This window comes from Peromyscus eremicus, chromosome 4 (assembly GCF_949786415.1).
Source record: "Peromyscus eremicus chromosome 4, PerEre_H2_v1, whole genome shotgun sequence".
Lineage (NCBI taxonomy): Eukaryota > Metazoa > Chordata > Mammalia > Rodentia > Cricetidae > Peromyscus > Peromyscus eremicus.
This window is the reverse complement of record NC_081419.1, coordinates 118,958,158-118,977,054: the sequence shown is the minus strand read 5'-3', so window position 1 is coordinate 118,977,054 and position 18,897 is coordinate 118,958,158. Positions and strand designations below refer to the sequence as shown.

The 18,897-nt window shown below is 45.9% G+C and overlaps 1 protein-coding gene across 1 annotated transcript in view; it reads right to left on the bottom strand.

Annotated features, from left to right (window-relative positions):
- Positions 1-8,602, bottom strand: part of Slc24a3 (solute carrier family 24 member 3) — a 485,481-nt gene extending 476,879 nt beyond the window's left edge. The window contains exon 1 of the mRNA XM_059261565.1: positions 8,471-8,602. The gene's annotated coding sequence lies outside the window, so the exon portion shown is untranslated. The remainder of the gene's footprint in view (positions 1-8,470) is intronic.
- Positions 8,603-18,897: the final 10,295 nt, after the last annotated feature.

Sequence of the window (18,897 nt, the reverse complement as noted above, 5' to 3'; positions counted from 1 at the left end):
TATCTCAAAACACAAAGAAAAGCTCAGTCAAAAGGGTGAAAGAAGTAGGGAGGAGCCGGGTGGTAGTGGTGGCGCACGCCTTTAATCCCAGCACTCGGGAGGCAGAGCCAGGCGGATCTCTGTGAGTTAGAGGACAGCCTGGTCTACAGAGCGAGATCCAGAACAGCCTCCAAAGCTACACAGAGAAACCCTGTCTCGGAAAAGAAGGAGGAGGAGGAGGAGGAGGAGGAGGAGGAGGAGGAGGAGGGAAGGAGGGAGGGAGGAAAGGTAGAATAGGAGATGCTTTCAGGAACTCATACATCCAGTAACAGACAACCCAGAAAGGGGGTGAACAAGGATGAGAACATCACTGAAGGGAAGTTCCTAGGCCTGAATGACATGCACATCCAGATTAGAAGAATCTGGTGGAAGACCTAAGGGACTGGACAGACACACACCCATACTAGTCTTCTAACTCACTTACACTTGGAGAAGATAACACAGGAGGAGCCAAGCAAAGGTTTCAGAAAAAGGAAACAGAGTCTAAAAACATTGGAAAATAGGACACCATCAGGCTTCTTAGAGACATCATTGAAGAAAGATAGCCAAGCAACATCTTCAGACCCCAGGGGGAAATGAGGCCCATCCTAAATTATTTTCCTTTTATTTTTAGATTTAAGGCTAGCCTCAAAATCATAACCCTCCTGCTCAGCCCTCCCAAGTTCTAGGATTATAGGTGTGTAACCTAAGTTATGAGCCCAATCCATCTGGCACGCGGGTCAGAAGAAGGATCAAGCATACAAGGAGTCAGTCAAACCTGTGCTTTCCCTGCCTTGGTACAGAGGCCCTTGGCATGTTTGAGATCCAAAAGAACAATTGGGGAAATGATCCAAGAGAGATGCAGGCATGGCTTCTAGGAAGACGACTTCCGGGGCAGAGTCGAGAGATGTGACCGGCAGAGAGCTGAAGGGAGGTGGCAGGATGACATCTGGATGGCAGGGTTACCAAGTCACCTGGCAGACAAGCAACGGCCAGAAGAACCCACGTGCAGATCGCTTCCCAAAGAAACCCTGAAGGAGCATTTAATGTCAGCGTACGTATGAAGATGAGATGAGGCCAGGGGAAGAGAGTTTGGGATGAAATTGTGACAGCGGTTTAGAAAACTAAGCAAAAGAATATTGATTTTCATCCAGAACAGAAAAATGGAGTTCAATATATTTCACAGATCAGCAGCAATGGGCCTTTACACAGTCATAATACAGTGAATGCCGCATATGAACCTACCCCAGCAGGGCTCAGTCTTGGCTATACACTGGCACCAACTGTATCACCCTTTAAAAAAAAAAAACATCCCAATGTCCACACCACACCCTGGAGCATTCCATCAGTATCTCTGGGTAAGATTCAGACACAAGTGAAGCTCAGAGTTTCCCGGTGACACTGCATAGAAGTCTGAAGAACATGAGCTTGCCGAAGAGATAATTCTCACCTTCTGGTATCCTCCTCACAAGTCCTTGTCTGTGGTTGCAGCTGCTAATAATCCCGATTTTCAACTGTCAGCTTCATCGTGTCCCACCAGCTCGCCACCTCAAACTATCCAAAAATGAACACTTCACGTTCCATCTAGAAAGTGGCATTATTGACCTCCTGGTGCGGATGTGTAATGCCAGTCTGGTCGCCAAGGCCTCCCCGCCACCCTTTGTTCTTTCATGTCCTGTGGGGATTCAAATTCTGGTGGCAGACCAGGTCGCTAAAGTAAAAATACCCCTTCCTAAGCCAGAACAAAGTGGACATGTAAAGGGAAAAATGAAAAGGAGCACCGTCAACACTTCAAAAGCCACAGATGGGAAACTCTCCAAACTGGGTAGCAGCTGAGCTGATCTTACTTGCTCACCCTCTGAGGAACACATAACTACTGAAAAGTAAAGAATGGATACTAGATTGCAGGGTTTAAATAAGCAACCAGCACTGGTCTTTCCTGATCCCCAGAGTTCCCTTCTAGTCCTAAACTCCAGACTTTAAAGGGCCACAGCCAACCAGCCCCGTGGGCCACATCTGGGTCGAAGTCCACTAAGTCTGTACCCAGGTTTCAAAAACACATGCAGCTGCTCTAAATCCATAAGCATGTATGTGTTTCAAAAACAACAGCAAATAGCAACTTAGCCACACAGCCTCCACATTGTAGTTAACTACACTTGGATCCATTAATTTTTGCCAGTCCAACTATTAAAAAGAAATGACATCTCATTATTTTTAAATTCCAATTCTCCACTTGATAATTAAGAGTGGAAAACGTTATCTGTGGCTATTGGCCCTCCGCAGTTGCATCTCTGTCTGTTGCCTGCCCACAGTATTTTCTCAGTTTTCTAGGAGTGTTTGTTTTCCTAACTCATTTCTGTTTTTCAGGTCCTAGCACCTCTGAAGCACCACATACTCCTCCAGGGCATGCTGTAGTTGTCATTCATATCACCAACAATTTCTCAAAAATAGCCCCTCTTCTCACAAAGCCCAAAAACTGACATTGGGTGTCAATCTCAGATAGGACTGTCACCCCAACAACTAGCAAAAGGCCTGATTGAAGAAGGCATAGGCAGAGATCCCTGGATCTGATGCCCTTGGGATCTTGGGAAGGGCTCCTTCCAAGGAATCCACTGAGAAGAAGTCCACAAAAAGACAGCTAACGAAGACAGTGATGGGAACAAGGAAGCCACCGAAGAATGGTGGCGCCCAACATGAGCAACAGTGAGGAGCATGGCCAACCCCAAGCCAGAAGCAGACTGAGAGAAGAGCAAGCAGAATGCCGGAAGCCCACAGCCCACCACCCCCTTAGATCACAGCAAACCTTCCTTCACTTGTGTCCTCAAAACTTCCCATTCTCAGATCCTACACAGCAGGACCTCGTTTGAAAGTACTGCAAGCAATGAATAAAAGTGGCTGTCAAATAAACACTACAGGATCAGAAACTGGCAGCCATCAACCAGAAATCCTCAAGTCACTCTCTTGAGATCATAACCCACTCGCAGTATGACTCCAGGGACATTTTTTTTAATCCCCTATACCTCAGTTTCTCCATTCGGACAGTCTATGTAGTATCCTCCCCTCCATTACCCAAACACATACACAAAGATTTTCCTTATGCGCATGGAACACTCCTTATAGAAGCGAGAGTTGCCAAAGTCCTGCACTATCAGCCAGCTTCCACCAGGCCTTGGAATGTTCAGCAAACAGCTAGTTTTGCAATTCTTTTGGCTTTGCCAACCCTCCGGGGTAAAAAAAATCTTCCCACAAGGATTCGAGGCTTCTGAGGAGAGGAACTCTTTGAGAAAAAATCTGGGTTGATGAGCAGCTAAGAAAAGGCAGGAGGAAAGAAACACTTCTATATATGTTTGTGCGGAAAATAGAAAAGGTTGAAAGCAACGTGTTTCTAAAATACTGCTTCTATGAAACCAACCTTCTGTTACTCCTTACTCCTCGGCTGACTGAAAAAGGCAGGGTGAATCCCTGGCTTGTGTTCCTCTCTGCCAGTGCTGAAAATGCAGCCATATGCAGCTCTGACACAGGCATCCCTAGGTTCAAATCCTACCCCTATCCAACTGATAATGGGTACAGCCTGCCACTTTTTGCCAGCTCGGTGCTCTCCAAAGAAAAACAGGCAACAACATCAAATTTACAGGACTAGAAATTAAGAAACTAAGCACATGCCAGAAAGTGGGGCCCTAAAACATGGTGGGTTTTGTTTTGTTTTGTTTTGTTTTGGCTTTTTTATTTTTATCACAGGCATTGAAGTTCAGAAATCAGAAGGACTTTCTATAACAAATACATTTTGAGCTCTTATTATGGGCTGGATGATGGGGGTGACAGATGTCAGACTAGATCACAGGGTCTCTGACCTCCTGGAGCTCAGAATCCAGTGAAGAGGAATGTTACTCGAACACTGACCAAACAGATAGCTGCTGACTTTGATAAGTATAATCAACAGAAAGCAGTGTTTTCAGAGAACACAGTGGGAATCTAATACAGTCCAGAAGATCTTGGCCTTGCAGGAAGATTAAGTAACTGCAGAGTGAAGGATTGGCTAGTTGTGGTGGACACAGCAGTACAGTGGGACCAGCACATGTGAGAAATCTGGGCCCAGAAAGGTCACACCCTTGTGAAGCAACAGAAAAGTCCAAGTGAGATCAGAAAAGAGAAGGCTAAGGGAGGGGACATCACGGGAAGGACTCTGCAGGCTCACCCCAAGCCCTCTGATGAGGGATTCCAGGAAGCAAAGATGGACTCTCAGTTTGCAGTTCAAATCCATACTGTAGCTCCTTCTTCAAAGGTTACCTCCTGTCTTCACCCCACATAAGATTAACGGCAATACTCTCACGACTGGAGGACATTTCAAAGACATTATACATGTGCATGTATATACAGTGTATGTCCACATGGGTGCACATACAAATGTCTACATGCAAATGTATATGTACATACTTCCTTTATTCACAACTGGCCACTTGGGGAAATGCCTTCACTCACTCCTACGTTACGATCCTCCCAGATCTCCAGATTTTTCCAAAATCATATCTCCCATTAAACTGAGAAAATAGTGACTCTATGTCCTCACCTTTTCAACCTGGGTGGCATTTGTTCCTGCCTTGACCAGCAGAAGGCCAGCATGGCAGTAGCACTCTGTGGTTTCTGCTAGAGCATAAAATTGCCAGGCACTTCCATCTTGCTGTTAGGGGTGCTATCTCTGGGAACCCAGCTGCCATGCTCTGAGGAAGTTCAAACTGAGCCCCATGGAAAGGTCATGTGTTGGTCTAGGTCAACATCCATATCAACCCCTATAAATGGGAGCGATGTTGTCTCAGATGATTCCAGAGCCAAGTGTCAAGGTGCTCAGTCTTGCACTCTTCCCAGCCATGGCCTATGACATAATGAAGTAGAGAAAAGCCATCCCAAACATGCCCATCCAAACCCCTGAACCAAAGTATGCATGGGAAAAAAAGTTAAACAGCTGTTGTTATCAACTTTGGGGCTAATTTGTTAAATAGCAAGAGTAACTGAACTACAAAATATATAGCCATATATGTCTCTCATATATATATGTGTGTGTGTGTGTGTGTGTGTGTGTATACCTATATACACTTACGCACAAATGTGTGTATGTGTGTGTGCAAATGTTTATTTTTTTTTCTTAGTTACACCCTGAGAACTTTCTAGACAAGATGTATATAATTGCTCCTGAGTTAGAACCCCTACTTCTGGAGAAAGATGGCCATGTAGTTTATATCAAGAAAAGTGAAACACTTCCAAGCTATTCGATATATACAAACATAATCCATTCTCATGGCAAGAATAAGTGAAAACCCTCATTAGCAAATCTAACACCTTATTTAAATTGGCTTTGAACACAGAGATCAAAAAGGAGATCTTCATCAGTAACAACTAAACAGGGCACCTGGGGCCTGTGTCTCCTCTGCTGAAGGCTCACAGGACTGAAGACAGTATTTGCAGATGAGGTAAATGCACATAAAGTATGCTTGGCACAGTGCCTGGCGTTTGAGATGCCCAAACTGTAGTTATTATTATTGCTTTTGTTGTAGTTAGAATTAAGAATTCCCTTCATTCCAGCACTAACTCTTCCTGACCTAAATTAAACAATCCTCATGTCCTAGCTACACAGGAAAAAAAAAAAAGAACCAGTATAGATTATTTGCTATACTTCTTCTAACCAAATACTGAGCACCAAAAACCTTTGCAAAATAGAACCAAACGTTTCAGTATATAACCCAATCTGCATTTACTTAGAAATCAAGAAAGAGAACTCAAATTCCATGATTAGAAATGTTAGACATTATGTAACATAACTTCCACACACCTCTATTTGAACTTTCTTATAAAAAGAACTAACTGCCCTTTTTATTAAGAAAGAAAAAGAACAAGAATAGGGGAGATCCTTGGGGAACAAGCCTCTGGAGGGTTATCTTGTTATCTTTAATAATTACCTTTAATAATTGCCTTTAAAGGTAAAATATTACCTTTGGTCATTAGGACCATACCCCCACATGACCATATAAACATCACACTGCTGTACCCCAAAGCAAGGAACGCAACTGGGAACAAAGAGCAGGTCACCTCAAGTTGGTTTGTCCCTCCATTTCTCAACTCCTATATGACTTTACTCAATCACCCTTTGTGAGTCCCAGTGTCTTTAAAGTGGGGCAAAATTACGAACCTTTTGCCCATGCTGAAAGGACATTATGTAGAATGGTCCTGATGTTTTGGGGGTAAGAGTCACTACTCAGATGTTTATAATCCTCAATGGCATATCCCAAGCAAAATATCATTGGAAGAGTCCTATGCAGTAATTAATCTGTTTAAAATTATCCTGAAAGAAAACTATGCCTTGCTGCTGCATCACGGCTGTGCCTCCCCTATTGAAAACTGCAGCATCTAATGGAAGAGAAGGTGATTAGAGAAAGAATTAGGATCAGCAAGCCATGGAGCTGGGGGTGGAGGGGATAAGCAGAGCCTGGATAGCAGGGTCCTTAGAACTGGTGGGTTTCTCCCAACTAAGTCTTTCAAGGGCTGGGAATCAAGGGTCCCTAAACTAGATATTGACAGGGGGTTAGAGAGAAAGTGACAGTGAGAAAGAGAATATGAAAGATTAATAAAAAAAAGGATAGAGATGGAGGTATGCTATAGAATAAAATCTGAGTCAGTAGCACCCGGACAGAAATGTCATTGTCAGGGAAACTACTTCAAAATGAAAGTCTAGTCATCAGGTTCCAAGTTTACAATGCGTGCTACCCTATCAGCCCAGCCATTCCAGCTCCTGGTGGTCGTAAGGAACTGAAGCCCCCTGCAATGGATCCACTTCACTGTGTGGGTCACATTCACCATCCAGGAAAAAAAAAAAAAAAAAAAAAAAAAAAAAAAAAAAAAAACAATGTCTTTTATGTCCTGGAAAGTGCTAAGAAGCCTGTCACTCACAAGGGCCCCAACCTGTAGGGAAACGGCCACCAAGTAATTGACTTGGAATAGCTCTTGCCAAGGGAGGCATAAACTATCTGCTGGCGTTCACTCAGAAAAACTACCAAGCCTCTTGGTGACAGTCAGTGGACACTGCTTAGCAGGTCTGAATCTGCCCTTGGAGAGAAGTCTCAATTCATTCCAACAACACAGCCCCCGCTCCCCGGTATCAGCACCCAGGGCCAGAAAATCTGAGACTCCAAAGCAATGGAGAGACTCGTCAAGTCTACAGGCTTCGCCGAAAACCAGGGCTGCCTCTCTCCTATTACCATATATGATGAAGTCTGTAGAGAGAACTTCTAAGTCTAGAATGACCCTCGAGTTTCACCAGGAAACACACACCAGCCAATGTGAGGGGAATCCCTGTCTTGATTGATGGCATCTTTTAAAATGTCACCACCACTATCAAAATGCCTTTATTGTGTGCTTATCAGATCGGTGTCTATCTCAACAGTACAGCACATATCTGTAACTGTTTTATTCCACCCACAACCATTTATTTGCTTCCCCACAAACCCTGACACTTGAAAAGCCAGGATACAAAATCATTTTACAACCGTTTTTTTTTTCTCCCAAGTCTTTCCTTTCCGTGGTGTTATTTTGTTCTTTTACACAGCTGCATCCCAGAGTCCAAATTGTTTCCAATAGACAACTGTTTTGAGCACATTTCTCCTCGATATCTATTTTAGCTCCAGAAAAGCCAAGGGCAAAGATAAGACCGAAGTCTCGTGTGTGTGTGTGTGTGTGTGTGTGTGTGTGTGTGTGTGTGTGTGTGTATCACCAGCCAAGGCACCAGGAAAAAGTGGACAGCATAGAGTGGTCCATCCCCAGCATCAAGTCCGGGGAAGGAAGCCAGCCTTGAGAAATGAATCCATGTGTTCCTGTTGAGCGACCCTCTAAGAGAACATGCCCTTTCCTAAACCCCAGCTGGTAGCTATCACTTTCTCCTGTCCGAAGTTCCCAGCACCTGTTCTCGGACTGAAACGGTGGCAAGGAGCATTCTCTGCTGTCCACCCCACCTGTTCTCTGTGGAGAACACGTGGAGAACCGGGTGCGAGCCGGTCAGCCAGCCCTGCAAGCCCTCAGCAAGCCAGAAGTACAGGTGGTTGGTTACCTGCACAGGTATCGACTGCTGCCAGAACAACTTTATTACTGGCCTTGGTGGTGACAGGGTTTTTGCTTGGGGTGAGACTCCCTGTCACCACCGCCACCACCAGTCTTCAGGTTGTGGGAAAGGGGCAGAAGGCAAGAGTCACAAGTAAAGGTCTTCAGGATGCCCAAGGAGGTCGGCCGCTCCTCCACCGCAGCAGTCCTAGCGCCCAGACCCCTTCCTCCCCAGCCCTACGAGGGACCTGGGTGTCCTCGTGCTTGTTCGGTGTGACCGGAGCCGAGCGCAGCCGCCCAGCGCTGAGCCCGGGGAGCCCGAGCCGCTGGAGCCGCAGCGCCCACTCGGGGCAGGCGGCGGAGCACTCACCCTTCTGCTCTCGCAGGCTCGACAGCGACCAGAGCAGCAGCGCCACTGAGGCCAGGAAGCAGAGCTGGCTCAGCAGAAGGTCCCTCCGGCGGCGGCGGCGGCGGCGGCGCGCGCGGTCCTGGTCGCCCGGCGGCGGCATCCTCGGGCGGCCGGGCGGCGTCCCCGGCGGGCGGCGTCCGCTCGGGTCGCGGGCGGCCGCGGCGGGGACGGCGGCGGGAGGCAGCCCTGCGCGCAGCAGCCGCGCGTCCTCGCTGCGTTCCCACCCGGCCGCCGCCTCCTGCTCTCCCTCCTCCCGGCCGCTGCCCGTCTCCACGCCGTCGCCCTCGTCGCTATCGCTCAGTCCCTCCTCCCCCGCCGCCGCCTCCTCCTCCTCCTCCTCCTCCTCCTCTTCTTCGCTCGCCCGCGCCGCCGCCTCCTTGCGCTCAGGGTCCCTCTCCTGCTCGCGCACCATGGCTCCCACGCTCCGCGCCCGCGCTCGGCCTGGGGCGGCGGCGGCGGGGGCGGCCGGGAGGCGGGGGTGGCGGGGGCCGGGGAGGAGGAGCGGGGAAGGACCGGCGAGAGGAGGGCCAGCCGCTGGCCACCCTGAGCAGGCCCTGGCCTCGAGCTTCGGGAGCGCGTCGCGGGGCCGCCCCCTTACTCCACGGTCCACGCGCGGGGGACTCGGAGCCGGAGAGCGTCAGCGGCACCGGCGAGAGCAGCTTCCCCTAGCCCCCCAGCGGGTCGACGGCAGGGGGGGTGGGGGGGATTCACGGGGTTGGGTGGGGGGCAGCGCCCGGGATGCTACGGGTCTCTGGCCAGCACTGCGAGGAGGGGGCGCAGGGAGGAGACTGGGCTGCGGAGGGAGCCCAGTGCACAGCCCTTCAACCCTTTGGTGCCCAGAGAAAGCAGTGGTGCCGGAGGCCTGCAAGGCGAGATTCGGGTAGACAGATCTCTACCAAGAAGGATTCGCCTGAAACTTTCAGAGAAAAGGAGGGTTTCCTTGGCCCTCTTCCATCCGCTGCCTTCAGCTAGAGCGTGAGAGTGTGCTAGGTGGCCAGTGCTAACCACTGGGTCCTGCCTCCTCCCGCGGGCCTCCGGGGTTCCCCTCTGCCCCCTGGTGGGGATCCCCGTGAGCCAGGCTCAAGTTCTAAAACTGGTCTCCTGGGGGCTTTTGGCTTATTAGGGGTGTCCTGGCTCCCCCCTCTGGCTCAGGCTCACATTTCGCTCTCTGAGGAACTGAAGCAAGTCCAGTGTATGGTTGAAGATAAGGGGGCCCTGGCAAGATCCCCGGGAAGGAGGCTCCTGGCCTTCTACAAGGATCATCAGCCTATCTCACAAGATTAAGCCCTAGGCCCCCATTCCCCTCATTCGGGTTCTTCTACCCCTGCCTATTTAAGATGTGGAGGCTGACGTCTCCGCCTCCATCTACAACAGGTGACCATTGCACAGGACACCTAGTGATCCCAGGCACAGCTCACTCTCCATGCTTGGACTTCCCTTGCCTCCTCCCAGGTGCCTGCAGACTGAAAGACGCACAACCCCGGAAGAAAGGAGGAAGAGGAGATGTGTTCACGTGGTGCTGAAAACCTAAGTCTTATTCTAAAAAGGATGGCCCTAGAAACCAGATGCATAGCTTGGATGGCGGTGTGGAAGCTCCTGGGACTGAGCAGTCTAGCCCTGGGAGGTTGGAAGGGAGGAGGGAACCTGTGAACAGGTTTCTCCATGCCTAGGTCCCGAAGGACCCACAGAATCAGCAGTCGGTGACCTTCTACCCCACATACTGTCAGAACCCTCTCTGATAACATCTGGGGAAATGGGGAGTGGTCATAGTTGGTCTCTTTTCCACAGAAGGGCCATTTTACACACACACACACACACACACACACACACACACACACACACACCAAGAGCAGAAGATTTAATTTCCTATTCTGTAGTTTATTCCCTCCTATTCTCTGCTGGCTGCCCCATGTCCAGCACACCTTCCCTGAAATGCCTGGGCGAGCCTACCTTTGCTTAAGTTGCCAGGGACCAAAGGAGGAATTCAAACTATTCAGGTCCATCCAAAGTTGGAATGTGATGGAGAATTCTCTAGTTAGGCCACCTCCGTCAAGCATTCTGAGACCCTTGAGTTCAACGTGCTAGGAAAGTCACTCTTGTGGTGTCTGTATGAAAAGCAGGGGGGGGGGGGCGACCTGGAATTTACTGAGTCAGGGAATGAACACTAACTCATCTTGGGGCAGAAAATACCATAGGCAGGAGGAATTGTGTGATCTGGGCATGGGTAGGGGGTGTGAGGGAGGAAGGGAGAAGGACTAGGAACTGATGTGTCCCTGGAATAGAGGGAAGACTCTTGTGGCCCACAGAGAGGGCTTGGCTAGTTGATACTTGTTCTAAGAAATCTCAGCGTAAAAGGAGGTGGGGAGGCTAAGCACATTGAAAGATAGCTTCTGGAGCTGCCAATCATCGCTGGGAGCGAAAGGTGGAGATCTCTGGTCTTCCTCCTGACAGTGCCTTAGCTCAGAGAGGCCCCCTAATTCCTAGGGTGAGAGCATCTGTGCAGGAATTCACCTTGGGAAACAGAAGTTTGGAAGGAGTGGGACTCAGAATAAAGAATGTATTTGTGGTCTTTCATGATCAGGAAGCTCAAGGATCCCAATGTGGCTGCTTCCTTTTTATTCCCCAGTCTGTTCCACACTTGGTCTCACATCTTATGTTTCAAGATGAAAATCCCACACTTACAGTTCCATCCCAGAATGAGCTTGCTTGGAAAAAGAAGCTTGGAGGCGCTGGTCCATTTTCCCTTCCGAGAATGAAGCAGGTGTATTTACAGAGTATCTCCATGTTGGCTGGAGGCAGGGCTCAATCTCCTTGCCCCAGTTTTTACTTCCATAAGCCCTTCGCGTGCAGTTGCGTGCAGTGTTGATGTAGGGAATAGAAGCCATTCACTGTTTTCACAGCCCCGCCATTGCACTACCAACAACAACAAAAATCAAAAGCCTTCCCAGAAAACTGAGCATGCTGACACACTTCTGTGATCCCAGCCCCTAAAAAGAGATGGAGACAGAAGGACCACAAATCTGAAGTCTGTTTGGGCTATAAACATAGTTCCAGGCCAGCCTGAGCTACACCGTGAAACTCCATCTGAAACAAAACAGCAACAACAATAAACAACAGTAACAGACCACAGTCCCTCCTATGATAACACTGGCTTGGTATCATTCATCAGCCAGTGAGGTGGGGCCTCCACTGTTCCAAGACAAGGCAGATTGTTCTGGGCTCTTTGCAGTCTTGCCACGCTCTCTGATTTCCCCTCACCCACAGTGCCCAGACCTGATGGAGCAGTCTCCACAACAAAGTGAGGTTGTGTCTCCATAACACCAAACATTGCCAGTGGTGTTAAACAGACAAGCCAGGATTTAGAAGAGAGGGGAGGAGAAAAAAGAAAAGCAGCCACCTGCATGAAGAAGTGACTCCTCCCTGTGCTGCTCAGTAACACAGAGGCCTGGCTGGAGCAAGGGAAGCTCACGAGCTGTCCACAGGGGTTATTTTTGCTCAACGAACCAGTGTAGGGAGAAGAAGGAGAAAAAGAAAAAAAAAAAAAAACTTTCTGCGACAGACCTTGGATGTAGGACCTTCTATGGGTCTTGGGAATTAAGGATATGTGGTTTCTATGTATATTGTATGGGTAGGACTGACCAGTTACCCTTCACTTGTGGGTCACATGTGTTCTTCATATTGCCCATCACACAGATTTCCTCACTTTTACTGAGGAAGACACTGTACTTTCCTTGCCCTCTGCCTTTATTTATAAAAAAAAAAAAAAGCTGTACAGCAGCATTTTTTAAGTACAAAAACTCCTCTGTGGAGTGTGGATATCGAGAACGCCATGTCCACAGCATGGACTCCTCCTGTATTAGGTGTTCAGCTTACTACTGGAGTCAAAAGAGACCTCTTATTTTATCATTAATTTAAGTGTTAATTTTTTTCATTCTTTCTCCAATTGTATGAATTTGTTTGGTGAATTTTGACTCACCACATGGATGACTATAGTTTTCTTCCCTTGGCTCATGGCCTAACCCACAGCTTTCTTCTTTATAAAAAGGACTTTAATGAGGTATTATATATATATATATATATATATATATATATATATATATATATATATATATATCTGATGTATATATATATATATATATATCAGAATGTGCACAGCTTAAGTGTTTACTCCACAAAGTCAGATACGTACATGCACCCTGCTAAATAAGTACCGAAATAGGGCCCGGGGCATTTTTCCCCACCATCTCTTTTGAAAGCAATAATCCTTCCATATGACAACCTTCCTCCCTATTCCTGTCACTTTAGGTCACTGTTACCTGTCCTTGAACTTCAGTCACTCTGCTTTGTTTCCATGAAATCTGTCCACACTGGTGGCACGCATTTGTTTGTTCTTTCTCATGCTCTGTAGGTATGGAGGATTTCTTTTTCTTTTTTCTTTTTCCTTTTTTTTTTTTTTTTTTTTTTTTCCTACCTGATGCTTCAGTTCCCTTCCAAGTTCAGTTTGAGCCAAGAATAATCAAACCACCGCCTCTGGACCAGAGACAAATGACCTCCCGGGCTAGCTAGTTTTGCAAGGAACTTTAGCTAAAATTGAAAGCAGTCACTGGCTGCTTCTCAAACCTGTTGTACCACATGAGGATTGGCAAAAGGGTCACTTCAGTGACACATGTCAACAGATGGGTTGGCGGATAACGGGGTGCCATACTTTTAAAGATGAATATGGAGGAATTCTCAAGAAATACATCGATGTTAGAAATTGCTTTTCATGGGGAAAGTCTGTACAATCATTTCCCCTGTGTGTTTTATTCTAAGAGAGAGAGAGATGGGGGAGGAGAGGAAAATAGAACAGATGCCTTCAGGAAAAATGCACACTCCGTCCCTCATAATCATAGACCTTCCTTGTAATCCAATGTTAGCTGGTGTTACAGGTCCATGTGAGTATGTCAGAGATGTCCTCACCCAGCCACCCTGGGCAGTGGGGTACAGGCCTGCCTAGTCAGCTGTATTATTCTCATGTTTCCTGGGACTCTTCGGAAGGTGAGACCTGCTGCTGGGAGGAAGCCACAGTTAGGTGGGCACTTTGCGTGGGTCCTGGAAGAAAATCTAAAAAGAAAAGATCTATTACCTAGCTCCTCCTTGTCAATATTTTCAATTGACTTGTTTGGAGTGTTTTGAAGAACTAAAGACCACACACCAGCACACTCTATGGAGATGTCTGCATCCCTTGTTTCACCTGAATATGAAAAATCAGCTCCATAAAATAATCCAGAATCATGGAAATAAGAGATTGAAATGCTCAGTCCTCAGAAGGAAAAAATTAAGCATTCACAATTTGAGCCCTTTGAACACTCTTAAGATCATTTGGTTTTCAACCTGTGGGTGGCAACTCCTCTGGGGGTCATGTGACCCATTCACAGGGGTTACATAAGACCACCTGAAAACACAGATATCTACATTACAATGCATAACAGCAGCAAAATCATAATTATGAAATAGTAATAAAAATAATCTTATGGTTGGGGGTCGCCACAGCATGAGGAACAGTATTAAAGGGTCACAGCATTAAGAAGGTTGAGAACCACTGATTTAGAAGGGAAACACATCAATGTTTCTTTATTTTGTCTATGTAAGCTCAAGCAGACATGAGGTTATGTGTGTAGAGAAGACCAGGGTGGGCCTCAAAGCATACTGCTGTCCTCAGAACACTGGATTTAGGAGTCCCTTGGGATTTCTGTTTCTGTTTTCAGACACTCTTTTACATAGCCCTGGCCAGTCTCAAACCTGCAACCCCCCTGATTTGCTCCCTAAGTGCTGTGGCTGCAGGTGTGGCCATTGTGCCCAGCTAAGAATCTCATGCTTTTAATCAAGATATTTTTTCAATATCTCGTCCTGACAGGTTATGATATATATAAGTGAAAATCAGAAGCCATAGTATGAGTTGCATAATCCCATTCCTTTAAAGTTCAGCAAAAGCACTTCTCTCCCTATATATGTGAGTTTATATATTTGTGTATCTAAAAACATTCCTGACATAATGAACAAATTGATCAAATTGTACCTACTTATTTTCTGTTCTCTGAAAGTTTAAAAACACATATCTATAATGTATATATGTACACATGTGGGTATATATGTATATAAAATGCAATATATATCGTGTGTATATTGTATATGAATATACATGATGTATATTAGGTGTTTATTGGTGGAGTACAGGGTTTGGATGAGAACTGAAGAACGCAAAGGGACTTTTCACTTTTGTCTCTATATGCTCCTGTAGTTTGGTAATTCTTCTCCCATCGATATGTCCTAGTTTTTAGTTTACAAAATAATTAAAATTATCGGTTCACAGGCAGCAGTTAAGGCAGATAACTTAAACTATACAACCAACATGGCTTCAGTTTGGTAGGACAGCAGGAGGCTCGGTGGGACCTTCTAGCCAGCCTTCCAAAGCCAGTGATTCTCTCAGCCTTAACTGGCTTGCTCTGTGGCTGGAAACTCCCATTCGAAGGAGCCCTGGGGTGTCAAGCAGCTAGGCAGCCCACCTAGGTGGTCAGCCAGGCTGCCTAGTGAGGAAGCTGAACTTCTGGTTCGAATCCAGGTTCAGATCTAAGGCCTGGGTCACTTCTTCACCGTGTGCCTCAGTTTCCCTGCTGATAATTAGACCACCATGACCCTTCCTCAGTAAAACATTTCACAGCCAGCAGTGAAGCATTTTGGAAACGTAAAACTTTCAAAGCAGGGGAGCACCCAAGTCAATCGCCTCTGGCACAGCTCTAGGTTATTTTAAGGAGAATAATCACTGGAAAGTGCTCTTAACTGAGTTTTCAATCCACCTTTGGAATTTGCTTTAACAAACAAGACAAGCACAGCTGTCGGGTGTCTGAGAGTTGTAAATATGCAACTTACCTAAAGTCTTCATTATTAGAGATACCTGAAGACAATGGGATGGCTTCACATTATCCAGTGCTGTGCTGTATCGGTTTTGTTTGTTTGGTTGGTTGGTTTTTTTTAAATCCCGTGTCGTTCACATGTTAGTAGTCTCTCAGATTGACTCAAACCAGATGCTGCAGGCCTGGAAATGCTATGGTGGTGCGCCCCCTGGTGGCAGTGGCAACCATCCTCCGCCGGGATCTGCATTCCTAGAAGGTGTTCCCTACTCCGGGGTATCTGCCCTAAACTGGCTTAGGCTAAACTGGGGTGAAATCCAGGCTCCTTGGTTCTCATGCTGCCTTTAAGGCAAGGTTAAAATGACACAACGTCACAAGCAGCCTTTCAGGACTCCAGAGTCCGCTTCATTGGCAACATTTCCTCGGATGTTTATGATCAAGCCATACTGCCCGTAGGTACCTAATATTCCCCCTATTTAAAATGAAATTCCTTTCTTTCAAGACACAATCACAGAACTAACAAGGACCAACAACAGTTAGAGGCAGCATCACCTGAGAGACTGTTCGAAATGGCTCTTGGGTTCACCATCTTCATTTTTAACAAAACTTACAGTGGGTTCTTTTACACACCAAAGATTGAGACTCATGGATTAGGTTTATATGCCCCCATAGGTTAGATGAATGATCCTTTGTAAGTTTTTTTAGTTCATTCGGCATTGCTACAACATAAATGCCAGAGGCTAAGAAAGTTATAGTTTGTTTGGTTTGTAAGTATGTGGCTGGAGGTTCAAACAGATGTATCAGTGTCCTGACGAGGTCCCTGACTGTGTGGCAACATGGTGGAGAGGCAAAATGAGAACCAATCAGGTGAAGACAAGGTCAACTGTGCAGGATGACTTCCTTTTATGAACACTTACTCTCATGCCACTACTCCAATCCCACAAGAGCCAGCACAACCCATTACAAGGTTGGCGCCACCATGGCCTCCACTGAAACATCCTGTCATCTCAGCTTCATCAAAGAGACCACGTTTCTAGCATGTGTCCCCCAAGCTTTGGGGGAAACAGATTCAAAAGGCAGCCAAACCATACCAATGTTCGTGGCTCATTCAAGATTACATGGACCATTCTGTTGTTCCAACTTTCTACATCTCATTTGTATCCAAACACCTCTTCAATATGGAAAATCAACAAAATGAAATCTCCAGAGTTTAAGATCTTAAAGTGAACTCTAGGCAATAGATTCAGAAGTCCCCAAGGAAGAATTCCAGCTACAGCATCAAATGTGTAGGGGTAAATAGCAAGGCTTCTATTCTACACAGCATTGAGAAGGAAAAAAAGTATCCTAGCGAAATCCCACATCCATTGTAAACCATGTTAGTTTGACAGCAACATCACATCGGTGTATAATGCATTTCAAACACAAAGCAGGATGTAACCTAGCCTTTGAAAAAATCATGAGAATCAGAGAATACAATCCTGCCTCCACGTTATCCTTAGTTTCTCAATGTGCTCCAACCCTTAGTCTACACCAGTCATATTTTCATTGAATTAAGTTCAAAAATATCAGTTTTTGAGTTTATAATGACAAGAAATACTAAAAGAATAAAAGTCCATTGAATTGGTAAAAATGAGTGCAGCCACTTATTGTTCAGTTTTGGGAGTTTTTTTTTAAGATAATTTGAGACTTCCAGAAGAAAGTGGCAGGAGTTATACAGAGATTTGCTGACAGCTGCTCATCAGTGTTCATAGAATGATACTACCTTGTGTATCTTCAGCATCATAATCAAAGCAATTAAACAGGCATAGATAGAACAGTACTTAACAAACTTTTATGTAATGTTCTCCCATCCATTTTTCTGATTCAGAATCCTGCCCAGGACCCCACGTTTCATTTAGTTCTAATTCTCCTTAATTTCCTCCATTCTGTGACAGTTCTTCAGTCTTTTCTCCGTGACTTTGACACATTTGATGAACACTGAGAATTTGTTTTGTAGACTTGGTTTAAGTTTCTCTGCTATATTCCCATGATGTGACTGATGCTATGCATTTGGGGCAATGGAAAGATGGCATGTCCTTCCAAGTGCACCCTACAGAGTGATTTCTGATGCCACTACTATGTCTATTATTGGTGATATCAATCTTGATCACTAGAACTAAATATTTGAGGGTACTTCGAAACTATATACCTCTTGATTCTCATAAAAATTCCACCTAATAATTTTAGTAGCATTGGTGGATTTTTTTCTACAAGAATGACTAATGTAAGATTCACCTATTTGGTGAAGTTACTTGCCATGTTCCTGAACTGGGGAATGACTAACAGAGGGTGTGTGTGTGTGTGTGTGTGTGTGTGTGTGTGTCGAGGCTGGGGATTTGAGGAAGTAAGTAGGCTGTGTTCAAGCAATAAGCAGTGAGCAGTGTAGAAAGGAGGGCAGATGCCCCATCTGCAGGAAATTGCATGTTTAAGTGCATTGTTCAACTTCAGAACTTTCTTATTTCCAGTGGAGATTTCCAATCCATAAACATAAATCTACCAGACAAGGCCTCAAGGATTATAAGACTTTAAGTTGTATCTGTGAGTAACCTTAGTTGCCATTCAGAGTAGAAAACCACACAGCAATCCATGTGCCAATCCTACTGTTAGCAAAATACATAAATCAAGCAGAGCCGGTTATCTGTAATCAAATAGATTTGCATCTGTAACCTTTTAAATCACCATATCCTATAAACATAACAGAGTCTTTTGGTATGCAGTATGTTTCTCTTGACTCGAGGGGCTCCATGAAGACATCCTTAGATATCTTGAGTATCATGATACTGATGGAGTGCAGTTTCAAAAATGTCATAGTGCTCAAGTGTTTTGTTTTGTTCTTAAAGCATGAATTCTGCTCTCTGTATATTTAAGAGAAACTTCTGAGGCACTGAAATTATGAGGACTGTGTGCTCACAACAGCAAGCTCTCCGAGTCCCCACTAAGCAGTAGCCAGAACTGTGAGAGGCTGATTATCAGATGCCCACTGCACCTCAAAGCCTCATGTGAACCAGCTTTCACCTCTTGTTCCAAGTTTCATTAGCTTCTACCAAGAATAAAGTGAGTCTGCCCTAAAATATCTCCCTCCATAGCAACAGGGGGAACTTAGAGAGACAGAATCTACTTCGATGTGCTTCTGAGAAACCAATCGAAGATTTCCATCAATACATGGAGCATTTAGTCAAGAAAAAGTGGCTTGAACAGGGAAAGAACAATTTGTTTAGCAGGATTTTTAGCTTGCCCCCTTCATACTCACACTTTCCACCTCCATGGAAGCCTTTGACAACCAATAGCCTGCGACCAAGTGCCATGTAAAACTGGCAGCCACAGGAAGAGGCAGACAACCATCACGGCACACATTCTCAGAAAAAATCCTCTTCGTTTTAACCTGACTCAGAGCTCAACCAATACAGATTGCCCTTTGCTTGTGGGAATTTGTTGGAACTAATCAACAGCAATTGTTTA